This window comes from Armigeres subalbatus, chromosome 2, assembly GCF_024139115.2.
Source record: "Armigeres subalbatus isolate Guangzhou_Male chromosome 2, GZ_Asu_2, whole genome shotgun sequence".
In the NCBI taxonomy this organism is placed as follows: domain Eukaryota; kingdom Metazoa; phylum Arthropoda; class Insecta; order Diptera; family Culicidae; genus Armigeres; species Armigeres subalbatus.
In genome coordinates this window covers 19,664,334-19,679,719 of record NC_085140.1, presented here as the reverse complement: position 1 = coordinate 19,679,719, position 15,386 = coordinate 19,664,334, and the positions used below count along the sequence as shown (strand labels likewise).

General features: G+C 36.9%; 1 pseudogene; it reads left to right on the top strand.

The window, feature by feature from the left end:
• The first annotated feature begins 12,527 nt into the window (after window positions 1–12,527).
• Window positions 12,528–12,947, top strand: LOC134208859 (large ribosomal subunit protein P2-like; annotated as a pseudogene).
• Window positions 12,948–15,386: the final 2,439 nt, after the last annotated feature.

Genomic DNA, 15,386 nt, shown 5'->3' with positions numbered 1-15,386 from the left:
TGAAAACAGCAGCTGTAGAGTTGACGCTTCGTTTACACCAGAAGGCAAACTTCTCTAGACAGGACGTAATGGATATTCAGAAGAGCGTTCAAAAATTTTGCACCACGTCAGCTGAAAATCTTGGAAGCATTGCAAGCAAGCAGTACTAGATACAGAGAAGAATTTTCAATATAATAAACATCTAAGAGAATTGAAAGATGCATTCAAATTCATCGACAGCGATTTCAAATTTTTTGAATATATAAAAAATTTGAATATTTTTCAAGAGCCCACCATATTGATATTAGAAAATGATCTCGTTACAAAAGTTACAACCGAAGAAACTAGAAAGTCATGTTTAGTATTAAACCCAATCGAGTTTCAAATTAGATCTTTTTTTCAAACTAGTGACATTTTGCAGAAGACTTTGGAATATACCGCTAAATTAGAACATGCCACTGATATTCAAAATTTTGTAAACGGTTCCCTTTGGCAAAACATCAAAACTAAGTATATACAAAACGAATACAATTATGTTTTACCTCTCTTTCTATACGCGGATGAATTTGAGGTGAACGATCCGCAGAGTTCGCATAGTAAAGTTGATTCAATATGCGGTATATATTTCAATTTTCCTACTTTGCCTGTCGAATATCGGTCAAAGTTATGCAATATATTCGTAGGTGGCTTTATAAGAAAGGTTGTAATTAATGAAACTGGCGTGAGTAAGTTCGTTGAAGAGCTGTTGATTCCATTTAAGAAGCTAGAAAACGAGGGATTAGTTTTCAATTGAAGTCGCATTGTGTAAGAATTCGTTTCGTTCTGTGTCTAGTCCAAGGGGACAATTTAGGTGTACACTCCTTATTGCAATTATCCAGTGGATTCAATGCGAATTATTACTGCCGGTTTTGTAAGAGGCATAGGACACAGATGCAAGTTGATGATGAAGAACATAAAAACTGCTTAAGAAATATTGAAAACTATGAAGAAGATGTACTCAAAGACAGACATTCACTAACAGGCATTAGTGGACCATCTCCATTCAATCAACTTCAATCGTTCCATGTAATCGAGAATCCTAGCATTGACGTCATGCACGATATGTACAGTAATGGGGCATGTAAATATGGCTTCATAGCAGCTCTCAATTATTTCATTTTTGAAAAACATTGGCTGACTACTGAGATGTTAAACACAAGAGTTCATACTATTGGAAAATCACTAACAGACAAAAGTTTACGAAGAATTCCTGATTTTGAACAAACGCGAGATTCAAAGCAGAAATGCAAAACGGTTACAGTGCGCATGACTGCGGCTGAAATGAAGGCATTTTGCTATAATTTTACGTTGATACTTGGGCCTTTTATTTTGGATTCAAATGATTCGGTTTGGACCTTTTGTAAAACTTTAGTTGAAATTAGTGATTTGCTTAATTTGACAGCATTTTCAGAAGTTAACTTACCTGCATTGGAAAGCAAAATTAAACTTCATCATCAATTATATCAACAACTGTTTCATGACTCGCTAAAGCCTAAGCACCACTTTCTAGTTCACTACCCCGAAATCATAAAAAAGTGTGGTCCAGTAGGAGGAATGAGTTGTTTTAGAAACGAGGCTAAACATCAAAAGTTTAAAGAATATGCACATGTTACTAAATCACGCAAAAACATTGCATATACTCTAAGCATAAAATCTTGTTTGCAGTTCAGTCACAATCTATATTTCAAAACTTTCTTCTCAGTGATGAAGAAAACCATTTCACCTCTCATACTTTGAAGTCCCGACCATATATGAAAAATATTAAAGGAGAATGCCCGTTCGATGAAAATGAAACAGTTCAATTCGCAAATACCATCAATCGTGAAGGAATGGAGTGTAAAACAGGGCAATTTATGACTAGCACAGATTATGTAGAAATCCGTTTGTTAGAAATCAGAAGAATTCGTCAAACACCGGGATACTATGTATGTTATTTGTAGAGACTGGAGAATAGGACAATTTTCTGATCATGTATTAGCATATGAAGCACTAGGAAGGAAAGGATTTATGAGCATTGTTGACATGGATACATTGAACAGAGTTACGTTCAATATTTGTGAAGTAGGTAGTAAGTATTACTTTAGATTAGTTTAAGTCTCATTAAAAAATGTAATCATACCAAAAACGACTTGAAGAGAAATATAAAATGTTATTTCTATGTTGTACAATGATTTGTAGCGTTTTTTTATATTCCCTTTCATTTTTGATCTCATAAGAAAATACAACACATATATAAAAATTGTACAGCGAATATATGATCCTCATATGCAAAAAAGATTGTTGTTCATAAGATTTACTTATGAATTTTTGTATGGGCTTTGGAAAAACTTAATATTTTCATAAGACAACTTATGAAAATCATCCCCGGTTCAACAACACACAGTTCATAAGAAAATCGTTTAGAGTTCATAAGAAATTCTTATAGCAAAAAAACATAAGATATTCGTATAATTATTGATAGTTTTCTTGGCTGAGTGTAGAAAATCATTTCCAAAGATTTTCATGTTCCCCATTCTAGTTCCTCTGAATGGTGGATTCTGTTTTGTCCACCGCACAGTTTTCGACATCTGAAACCAACATTATTATAAACTTTGAGAGTCTATGATCGTCAGAAATGGCAGCAACCAGGCAGCAACGTACCTTATCGGAAACATTAACTTTCCCACCGGCAAAATCTTGTCCATTTCCTGGATTATAAATTTTGCCACCGATACACAACTTTGTTTACTACAACACATTTCAAGTAAAACTTACTGAAATGTCCCATCCAATGTTTAAAAACAAGTTTATTTTTGACATTGTTAATGCTATTTTCACCCATCCACGCAATAAAATTACAATTTTAAAATATCCTCAAGTTTTATTATGTCAAGTACGATGTCTGCTTATGACATACTGATGAAACCAAGCCTGTTTTGATGAAGCTTGCTTATTTTCATTAATCAATAGGCCATCATCAAATGTATATCTGTAATTACCTTTTGAGCTTTTTCGGAAAAGCTCAATTCAACTATATTTTGAAAACAATCATATTCTCTAGTTGAAATCAGCATGATAATTCTAGTCGAAATAGGTCGAAATAACAATATTCAAGGTAAACTCAAAAATGAATCTATATTCAAAAGTAGCAAGCGATATTCTTGATTCAATAGAAACGAATTTGTTTCCGTGAATGGTATGCAACGCCGATTATTTATCCAAAATAGTTGATGTGAGAAATTTGGACATATTATGTATCTTAAAGGCATGGTCAAGTCAAGTCCTACGTCCACTTAGCGGTTATGTCAAAAGATATTTTAGTTACTAGATAAAGATTGTCGCTTCGGTTCCCTTTGTTCTGCTGTCCGAAACATGTTGGGTACCAAGCTGTCAAATCGTATGGATTTTCCTTCTTTGACATTTAGCTCCCCTATCCTCGCCAGCAAAAGATGTTCCGGAAAGCGACGACAGCGACAATCTTTATCTAGTAACTAAAATGTCTTTTGTTATGTCACAGACATTACCCACTGTTCGTTTTTTAAATTAGTGGAAAATGATCAGTCTGTTGTGCCGAAAATATGTTCTAAATTTCACCCCAATTTTATATATTTACTATTCAAATTAAGCAAAAGAAGTAAAGTTATGTGATAAGGATTATTTCGTAATAAAGTAACTCAAGAGACGAGAGTTTAGTTTGGTCTGCAGCTCAGCCCGTAAAGAGGACGAGGGCCAGCTCGTCATCATCATTTATTGGTCTTTCATTAACTGTACACTGAACCAAAACATAAGTCTCATAACGACTGATTCTTGATTCGCCTCGGCCCCTTAACGAACATCATACCAATTCTGGATGATACGCATTCGATTGCTGCGGATGCCAGATGATAAACACCGTATGCGCACAATCCAACAACCGAATGAGGTTGAGAACAAAATGTGAATAACAAACTAGATGTTTCTCGAACGGCTTTGAAATGGGAATCGAATGCCTTCAATGTAGTTTCTATTTGATTTTCATTCAAAATTAGGAAGGATATGATTTTGTGAAAACTAACTTTTGGGAAAACGCTATTTATTAATAAATAAATACATTCAACGATTTTATTTCCTTCTAAGTCATTAAATATAATGGGGAAAATTGAATATATTTATGCATTTTAAGGTTTATGGAGGCCGTCAAATTTGCACAATTGCCTTAGCTGCGCGCCTTGGGAACGGGAGGGACATTTTCCAAATCCGACAGGTTGGCGGTTCACACTCCTGGCGCCTGTGTGAGTGTTTTGCTGTCGTGGTTCCCAGAATTTGCACCGAAGTTTTCTGTAAAATACACAGAATATGTAGGATTTTCGGTGAAAATTATATCAAAATATAGATAAGCACTTGGATAAACAACAATTCTCGGGAACTTTTTCAAATCGGCGTATGTAACATTTTGATCAAGCTGAGAAAATGAGCTTGAAAGTTTTCAGATTTCATTTTTATTCCTATTTAGAAACTAATCATTTTTATTGCAATTGAATACACCTCAACGATACATTATGAAAAGGTTCATCGTCACTAACCTTGAAATCTGCACTGCGTGTGAACATTTCAGTTATTTTGATAAAAATATATGTTACAACGTTCTGCAACAGATAAATCACATACGTCGTTTTGATACGTCAGTATGACCGAGGTCATGCTACTTTCGTCGAAATGTTACGCTGCTCCGTACGCTGCATTGTTGATACGTCGAAATGTTGCGTCAAGTTGAAACGTTTCACGCACATGCGACAAAAAATTGCAACACTTACAACACGACGTAACAACATTTGCTGCAGAAAAACAACGTAAAATGTTTTTCTTAACGAAAATCAGAATATTTAAGCGACATGCTTAATTTTGAAATCAGTGATGAAAAAGTACAAGCAGATGCACGTTTTAAACTATTTAGTTGTTCGAAAAAACTTTTTAAAGTACATTTTCTGCTAAGCGGTGTATGTGCAATATTTTCAACAATGATGTTACACCGTTTTGCAAAATATTGATTTACATTTTTAAAAACACATTTTCATGTAGCTTTGAAGATATACACATTTTTAGATGAATTTGATGCCATATGCTGTTGAAAACGGGTTTGTTTACAATTTGCGACATACGTCGTTTTGAAAAAGTACCCGAGAATTATTCCTGCCATATTTCTCTAGAATGGTGAAATCATGTTCAAAATCAAGAATTTATCAGCTGAGTAGTAAACATGTTCAGCCGAAAAAAACATTCGTTTTCAGTTTATGCTGGTTATAAAAATGCCGGGATTTTATGTTGTTATGCTATTTTGACTTACCATTGTCCGCACATTTAACTATTCCTGCAGGTATTCGACGAAACAGACGAGAATATTGTCAGATTTTCTGGATATGATACACTGCGCGGCGTTTGTAATGTTCCCAAATGGGTACTTGCACAAAACTTCACGCGGCGAATGATTGTTGAAAGGTACGGCCGCGCCAAACGATACACCGCAATGCTATTCACCCATAAGAATCAAGTAAACGGTGCTATTCACCCATAAGAATCAGAAAGCGCGGCGGTACCTTTCAGGAAGGGTTCGCCGCGTGCAGTTTTGAAAAATCAGGCAATAATATTATTTTCCTCCTGCCTTGTACGCTTCATAAATCACTTTTACAAATGGCGCTCTCGTTTTGGCTTCGAATGGAATATCAATGACAGATCATGGGAGTTGGAGCAGCGAAACCGTTTTCATTACGAAAGCGAATGATGATGCATCCCGAAAATGAATGACAATCCGAAAGGGGCGGGGCCATCGTACATATCATCTGCATTCAGGATGAAAATCTTTTGCTTCTCAGCGCGTCGAAGGTCGTATGCCAGTGCTCACCTTTGTTGGGGGCAGTGAAGGTCGGGAATGGGATGATTTTCCTTCGATATCAAAGTAGGGTGGCATACACCAACTCTTGGCACATGAAATCGAGAATATGATTTTATGAATCGACGGGAATGGCGTATCATATCTTGGAAGGAAGATGATTTGGCTCAGTGTATACAAAAGAAGATTCACAGTTCATCTTTTTATCAGATCGCTACCATTGTAGCTTATCGTTTAAGTGCAGTATTCACAACAATTCTTCCCCTTTAAAAAGGTTTACTAATATTCGAAGTTATTTTAGAGTAATCACATAAAGTCATTTTAACACAGAACGCACATATTAATTTAAAACATTCTTCAGTCATCACTACTACGCATATTATGATTTCATAGAAAAATCTCCACTTTGGATACTCACTTTTTGCAACATCAAATACATTTGAAAAGTTATTCATATATTTTGCCATTTGGCTTTTCTCAAAATTATTCATTTTCCTTACATACATCCAGTTTGATAATGGAGGAAGTTCAATAACTCCTGGTAAAATTTCATTCGTTGACCATAGCCATACTTCAGAAACCGCTTTCACGGATTTTTCCGTCCGTCTTCCTCTGATTTCGTGTTTTCATCGTCGATCATCTCACAAGTCGAACCGTTGCAGCCATACACAACCATCACTTTTTGTCGTTATTTATTTGCCAGCAGCCATTCAGCCGGAAATTCTCCCATGTAAACCTTCATAAAAGACACAAAAAAAAAACATTTGACAAGATGAAGCTTCACAAATCTTGTCCTATTTAGGATTAGTCAAGTATTAAAAGCAATTTCACTCACAAAAGACAATCTACACCAAGATGAATACAGTAGTAGGTGCTCCAACCTGCCAAGTTTGTAGAAGAGAAGACGGCGGGGGTGAAAAATTCATTCTCAGTGCAAAACGAAAACAAATCGGCTGGCTCTCCCATACTAAAATCCAAGATGGCTGAATCGTGAATTTGGCAGATTAGAACACCTAGTGGTGTATTCATCTTGATCTCCACCTTTATATTTTATCTTATAGCACATTGGGCACGGCGGCCAAACTATTTAGTTATCAAAAATTAATTGTCATCACTTACTTCTCTCCTCGCCAGCCAGCGTCAACTATAGGTACTTACGAATATGATAAAAGAACACAGACAATTTCGTCGTGTTATAACTACCGTAGAAGTTGGTAGAATTTTAGTTTGTTGAAATGGATTACTTGTTGCATTTGTTGTACGGTGTTACATGCCTGTCCACACCTATTGCAATTGCACTTTTTTGTTAGCTTTATCTTTGTACCGTTTGCACGCGTTTATTATGGTATTATACCATTTTCCTCGTCGCCACTTTTATAGATTTACTATTCAAATTAAGCAAAAGAAGTAAAGTTATGTGATAAGGATTATTTCGTAATAAAGTAACTCAAGAGACGAGAGTTTAGTTTGGTCTGCAGCTCAGGCCGTAAAGAGGACGAGGGCCAGCTCGTCATCATCATTTATTGGTCTTTCATTAACTGTATACAAAAGAAGATTCACAGTTCATCTATTTATCAGATCGCTACCATTGCGGTATTCACAACACCCAATTAAAGACGGTCATGTTAAAATTTCTTTATTTATGTGTCATTCTGCGAATTCGTCCACAGTTACATATGGAACGACTTGTGCCCCGTTGCAAATGACTAGGGTTTTATTGCAATTAGCTAAAGATGAAGGTACCAATTTTCCACTTGGAGCCTGCATACTACGCAAGGCCATTTACATGGACGATACTATTTCTGGTGGCGATGGCCTTGATAAGGTCATACAAGCCACAGTCGAACTGAAGGGTTTCTTATCTGCCGGGGGTTTTAACCTTCGGAAATGCTACGCAAACAACACTCGTGCATTGAGCCTAATTCCACGAAATTCTATTTAAATGCCTGATAAAGTAAAATTGATGCCTGATAACGATGCGGCGATAAAAACTTAAGCTTTAGCAGATATAGACAAAATTTACAAAAGTTTACAGCGGCACACTAGGAATTAACTTTTGGAAATCAGCATGGCGAAAGGCATCTTATGTTGATTATCTCGAAAATAAGCACCTTAATCAAAAAAATATTTGGTTGGCGTAGTAGCGGACACCGTCCTACATAACTGGTACCAAATAGATTTTCGTGAAAAGTTCCTGCTGTTGAGAAAACCCGCGTTAGATGTCTTTCGCCATACAAATTTCTGGCGGTTAACTCATGCTGGCTATTTTGCGCATATACCATAGCGCCTGGATGTGACAGCGGCGGGTCGAAAATCAGTCACTGCCAATAATTCATTCGAGTGCAACTAGTTTCATTCGACGGAGAAACTTTCCTAGTTGGACACTATTGATAAGAAAATTATTTTGAGCTTTTTAGTGGAAGTCGAGTCAAGTACGAGACACTGAAGACGGCCTTACTGTTGAGGTCGAAATACGTATCTGTCAAGATACAATTAAGTGGTGGAATTCAATGGGATTGTATTAACTCGTCTTATGACAAGTGGACACTATTGTTTTTCTTTGCCAATAAATCATGCGGTTTGAATAGTATTTCTATTTTTCTTATAACAAATATACTGTTTACATGCACACTTTGAATCGTTAATTAATTTAGCCGTGACGTAATCCATTACTCTCATAGTTGAGTAATTCTCAAGCAGCGTGATAAAATCGCATCAAAGCTGTTAACCGTCAAATTGTAGGCAATGAATCGCCTGCTTTGAGCGTGCTTACAGCGGCACACTAGGAGTTAACTTTCGGAAATCAGTATGGCGAAAGGCATCTAATGTTTAATATCTCGAAAATAAGCAGCGGCGGGTAGAAAATCAGCCACTGCCAATAATTCATTTACGTTGCATTTACCATACTAATGAATTATCGGCAGTGGCTTATTTTCTACCCGCCGCTGTCACATCCAGGCGCTATAGTATATGCGCAAAATAGCCAGCATGAGTTAACCGCCAGAAATTTGTATGGCGAAAGACATCTAACGCGGGCTTTCTCAAAACTAGGAACTTTTCATTAAAAACTATTTGGTACCGGTTATGAAGGATGGTGTCCGCTACTACGCCAGCCAAATATTTTTTTCGATTAAGGTGCTTAATTTTGAGAAATCGAACCTTAGATGCCTTTCGCCATACTGATTTCAGAAAGTTAACTCCTAATGTGCCGCTGTAAGCACGCTCAAAGCAGGCGATTCATTCGAATTCAACACATTGAATCGAGAAAGGCATAATCACCACACTGAACGAATGCTTCATCCTCAAACAATCTGCTATCTGATTCGCTCCCGCCCTTCAACGATAATCAGTCAAACATCGGATGATTTTCATTCGGGTGAATCAGATGACGAAGATGAACACCCGAATGATTGTCATACGACTTCAGGATGATCGTCATCTCAAAACTGAATTCAAATGAAATGGCACTCAGAAGATCATATTTCGAAATTGAAAGGATATTCCGGTGTTATATAAGTGAATTTTTATTTGAAAATTAACAGAAAAAAAACAATGTTCAGTGATTTTGCGAATTTGCCAATTTCCAATTCGAAATAAAATGTTCTACTATTTGAAACGTAATATATTTTATTTATTACTTAATTACATGGTTTTAATCCAACTTTTTTCCGGAACGAAAGTCTAGATATTTAAGCAACACAGCGGAACAATGACAAAAGCGGCAAAATTTGGCAGAAAATATGATGTGTAACTGTTAAATGTGATTAAATCCTACCGCTTGCGTTCCGTTGCATTGAACTCGGGACTTAATTAGTGGCCCTTGGCTAAAGGTTTGATTTATTTCGTGGAGGATAGTTTCTAAACTGCTGGCCGAAATATAGTACTCAACGCGGAATAATTCAGCTTTGTTCACCGAAGGATCATCCATTGCTGCCGATAGGAAGCTCCAGATCCGGGTTGACGACGTTGATGGCGAGAAAGTTGACCCTGATCCACACTCCATGATGCTGAATAACTTCTTGGCTATTCACGCAATATTTTTCGTAAACTGTAATAGTAGAACAAATACAGATAATATAATAATATTTCCACATACTTCAGTCAAATATATTTTCAGGAAACTTACCTTATTATTTACTGGAAAAGAAAATAGTAACTGTTATCTCCACGATCTCCTCTACCTTCTGTGTTTGCTGCTTGCCATTGAGAATGGCGTTTTGCCTTTCTCGTACAACTAAGTTGTACCGAAAGGCTATCATTTCACTCCAAATTCGAACTTTTGATAGAAGTCCCGGAGACCCATAGTGTTATATACCATTCAACTCAGCTCGATGAACTGAACAAATGTCTGTCTGTCCGTGTGTGCGTGTGTGTGTGTGTATGTGTGTGCGTGTGTGCACAAAATGCCATAAAAACATTAGCCAAATTTTCACATAGAAACTCTTAACTGATTTTCTTGCAACAAGTTGCATCCGACAGAGACTGAAACGCTGTTGATCACTATTGAATTTCATAATAATTGCAAATTGCAAAAAATAGATAATATTAAAATAGTGATGAGACATAGTCACATAGAACAATAATGTGTTATGAAAAATGCCTTGCATCTATGAATATTTTTAAAGTTTATCCATGGCTTGCTCCCATTAAGAGTTTCATCGTACTATAAAGATGCTCGTGTTGCACGCATTTAGGCGTAAGTATGCTCTTCGTTCAGTTTCATAGTACTATGAAATTGTCCGAAAGTCAAAATTCGAATATAGGAAATTCAAGAACTTTTGGCAGAGCCATCTGTCGTCTACTAGTGTAAATTTTCTATCATAACATTAGACGGTGTAACTGTTTTGCCTTTCTTGTACATCATCGAGGTGTAAGCGTAAAGGCTACATTTATTACCTTTTTGCGCGAGAAAGGCGCCATCACCGCTAGGTGGATTATTCTGGGTTTTTCTATTAATATCCATTTGAAAATATTAGCAAAAAAAATGTCAGCTCTTTTCAAAAGATAGTCTAGATTAAATTTGGAAAAACATTTTTGTTTTCATTTCGGATCATCTGGTGATTTTTCTTTTTTCATTTTTCATTTCTTTCTTCTTACTTTTCACTCCTCACTTCGCACTTCTCACGTCTCACTTTTCACTTCTCACTGCTTAAATCGGCCCAGCATACACGCTTAGCTTAGTTTACCCATAAATACGTAATCCTTTCACCCATATATGGGTAAATGCAAATTACTGACATTATGAGAAAAATTCACTCATAAAAACGGTGAATTTCACTCATATTATTAAAAAGTTTGTCTTACCTATATTTGGGTGATCAAGTTTACCAATTTTTGGGTGAAAAAATAATCTTGTGTAACAATTCTTCTCAACATGGAGGTTCGGATCTCCCGGAGATTTTTCCTATTAAATTCAATGTTGCCGCCGTTGCCGCTAAACAATAAATCAATCTTATGATTTTATACGATAAAATTGATTGGTGTTGCGATATTTTTATATAAACAATGTAAGTAGTATACAAATTTTACAGTTCGCAAATATTCAATTAAATTTGATCTTGCAGAATGTTCATCCCATTTGCTGCGATGCTCGGTAGCATCAATCGTCATTTCGAAGGTTTCCGTTGTTGGCGAGGCTCAATCTCATCATTAAGTGTTATAGGAACATAATATGTGCAACGCCGGTCATTCCTTAAGAATCGTGACTTTTGATGATGATGACAACGGAAATGGCGCTCGCAATTTCGAACACCAAAATATGTTCGGACACAGAACGATTGTTCCAAGCTGCTACAATCTTTGGCAACTGTCGTGTTTCCTGTGGACCATTCATTTTGCCTTCAAATTGGTGTCCGATTTGTTGCCCAGAATACCTTCGTCAAGCCGAACTAGTGCCCACTGGTAAGTAGATAATATTGCAAGCTCGACTGAAAGTGGAAACTTCGCGCTAGATGTTTTTTATTCAATTCTTAAACATGGTATTAGCACTATTTATTTTAAAAGCGCATAAAAACTACACTAGCAGTACATAGTAACATTTCATTTTCATCATCTTTGTAGGAACGAATACTAAAGAACAAGAAACCTCCACATCACTCTGGTTGCCGCTGCGAGAAAAACATAAAACAACCGGGACTGTTGAGGAATGGAATACTGAATAAATAGATGCGGTCCACCTGATGTGGAAAACAGCGGTATTCACCTAATCAGCAGCCTTTCAACGAAACCCCCTGGAAAGGTAAGTTTGAATGACGATTCGCGCCCTTAACTTTTACAGTTATACATCTCGGTCTCTCTTATAGAAATCATTTTTTTTAAACTTCGTGGGACCTTACGCCACCCACTCCTCAAGTTCGCTTTCGATTTCCGGAACGAGACGATAATGGTATTTTCTGGGCATTTGCTGTGATAACTGGGATGCAATATCTGCCACTTGTGTACTCCAACAGCTGCGGCTTCAATTTTCCTGGCCTTCGAAATGTCCTCGGCCCTCAGACGGCTGGTAACAGTTAAGCCACTAAGATCGTTTGCTCCGGTCAGTCACGCAACGGAACCATTGTTGGAGAAATACTGCCCGGAATTCTTTTGTAGTTAAAACGTCCAAACAAGTGGGTTAAGTTACAATTTTATGCCGCTCTCGTTTCGTGTCGGAAGGCCTTAAAAAATACGATACGTGGCTGCATACCTCCTGGCTGTCCTCGCCGGAAACGCCAGCCCATCGGATGCCGACATCGAGAAAATCCTAGGCTCGGTTGGTATCGAGGCCGATTCGACTCGCGTCACCAAGGTGGTCAACGAGCTCAATGGCAAGTCGGTGGAGGAACTGATTGCCTCCGGTTACAAGAAGCTGTCGTCGATGCCAGCTGTTTGAACCGCTCCGGCTGCTGATGCTGATGCTCCTGCTGATGGTGCCGCTGCCGCTCCTGCTGAAGAGAAGAAGGAAGAGTCGGAACCAGAGGACGACGTCATGGGCTTCGGTCTCGTTGAATAAGAAAGGATTCAACCACATCATTGTCGACGACCATTCGTACGAAAGGTACTAATATTCTGTGAAACAAGTTTCAGTTCATGTATTCGGCTATTCGGCAACATAAATATTGAAGGAAAACTGCTGAAATGTATTATCTCTATAATAAAACCCGAGTTAAAGCAATAAAATATTAGATGTATTTTGTATTTGATGCGTAAAATAATAATTTTAAGCAAAAAGATTTTAAAATTCAAAACAAAAAAAAATTACCCAGGTATGAGTCAATTTAACCTATAATAAAGTACCCAAAAATAGGTGAACTTTACCAATATTTCCATGAACCGATTGTACTCATATATGAGTAAATGTCAATTCACCCATAAATACGTATGTGCACTTTTTCGAGATTATAGGTATAGTTCACCCATATTTAGGTGAACTGAACTAAGCGTGTAGGTCAAAATTGCAAAGATGGGTAAATTTTACATTAGGGGAAAGAAATGGCAGAAATGATTATAATTCTCGCTCAACTTTTGAAAAGAACATCAAAAGAACAGTCACCTTTTTTTCATGAATTAATTTGTGTACTGCAGTAAAAGATATTTTAGTTACTAGATAAAGATTGTCGCTTCGGTTCCCTTTGTTCTGCTGTCCGGAACATGTTGGGTACCAAGCTGTCAAATCGTATGGATTTTCCTTCTTTGACATTTAGCTCCCCTATCCTCGCCAGCAAAAGATGTTTCGGACGGCGACGACAGCGACAATCTTTATCTAGTAACTAAAATATCTTTTACTGCAATCAAAAGCTACATTGGTCTGTTGATCGCAATATTAAAATTCATTCATGAAAATATGTTTCTTAGGTCATTTCGAAAAAATGAACGATCTTAAAATAGGTACAGTAGCCGTTCGATAACTGTAAAATGTTTACTTTTCAGTTAACGAATGCCGTTCGATAACTGCAACGCATACTAGATGTCAAACGGTTGTCAATCGACGTCAGATGCAATAAAAGTGCATCTAAATGTGCAGCGCAATTAGAGATGTCGTAAAATCCCGATTAATCGATTAGTTACTAATCGATTACTCTTGATTCTTGTCGATTATTGAATCGATTAATCATTGTATAGTAATCGATTCAAAATTAATCGATTATCACAACGATGAATCGATTAATCGAAGTAATCGATTAATTTGCGACATCTCTAAGCGCAATGCAGCTGTCATTGAGTCTGACGAAGTTTAGTGGTCCGATAACTGCAAAACTGTTGCAACTATCGAATTGCAGTTAAAAAGCATTGCAGTTAAATGACTTGCAGTTATCGAACGTCTACTGTACTTTTAAACTCATTAATAAGTTTCTATCTTTCTTTGTGAAGGTTTTTTTCTTCCGTGTAAGCTGTGTATTCTATGCTGTCAGTGTGCCGGTTTCGAATAAATTGTCTTGGGAAAACATAACCTAGAAAATCGATAGCTTATTTATTACGAAATAATGATGTCTCATAACTATTTGAATATTTACTATTTTTTGAGACGTGCCATCATTATGAAACTCAATAGCGAACAAGAAGAAAACATTCCCCATCGAATGCAATTTGTTGTAGCAAAATCGATCAAGGTTTAGTACTAGAAAAATTGTCTAATGCTTCAATGTGCACACACATACGCACACACACACACGGACAGACAGACGTTTGCTCAGTTTGTCGAGCTGAATAGATTGATATTTAACACTATGGGTCTACAAGCGCTCTATAAAAAGTACGTTTTGGCAGTGAAATGATAGTCTTTCTGGTACAACTTTGTTGTACGAGAAAGGCAAAAACGAATTAGTGGAAGTAAAAGGAAGACAACAAGCAAAGTATGCCGCTAGACATACTAGGAAGACAAAGCAAAATATGCCGTTATGAAACGAGTAGATAACGCTACCGTAGACCAGTTCCTTGAAAACCTCTCGCATGTTAATCTACATATACAGTAGCGGCTTTGTTTTGATGTGATGAGTGCAAAATGAGTTACCTAAAATAATCCATTGTTTAAACCGTGGAACTCAAATTTGGCTTCTTCCACGGAACAGCACACGTTGGGTCGATGCAGCTCTCTTTGTTTATAATATCATTCATGTGAGGGAGTGAGAAAACTACATAGGGGGAATGACGGCTTTGGCTCAAATTTGGCCTAAACATTCTTAGCATATCAAAGAATATTGTGGCCAAATTTCATAAAATTTGGTCGACAAAAACCCCCTTGCCAATAATAGAACAAAACCTGCCAAAGCCGTCTTTCCCACTACTTTTGAGTTAAAAATTTAAACTTCGTACTCCAAGTTGAATTCTTTAAATTTTTGTTTTGGTTCTTTATTTTTTCTGCGTATGGAACATCGGGATGTAGAGAGTTGACTGTATATACAATCTTGATCCACTTACTGTTAATGGCACCGTTATCTAGCCATGATAACCGCCGATATTGCAGCAAATAGAAAATGTTTATCAATTTAAAGCAAACGTCATACGTAAGAACCGATAGATAGATAGCTTCGCTCGTGAGATCACA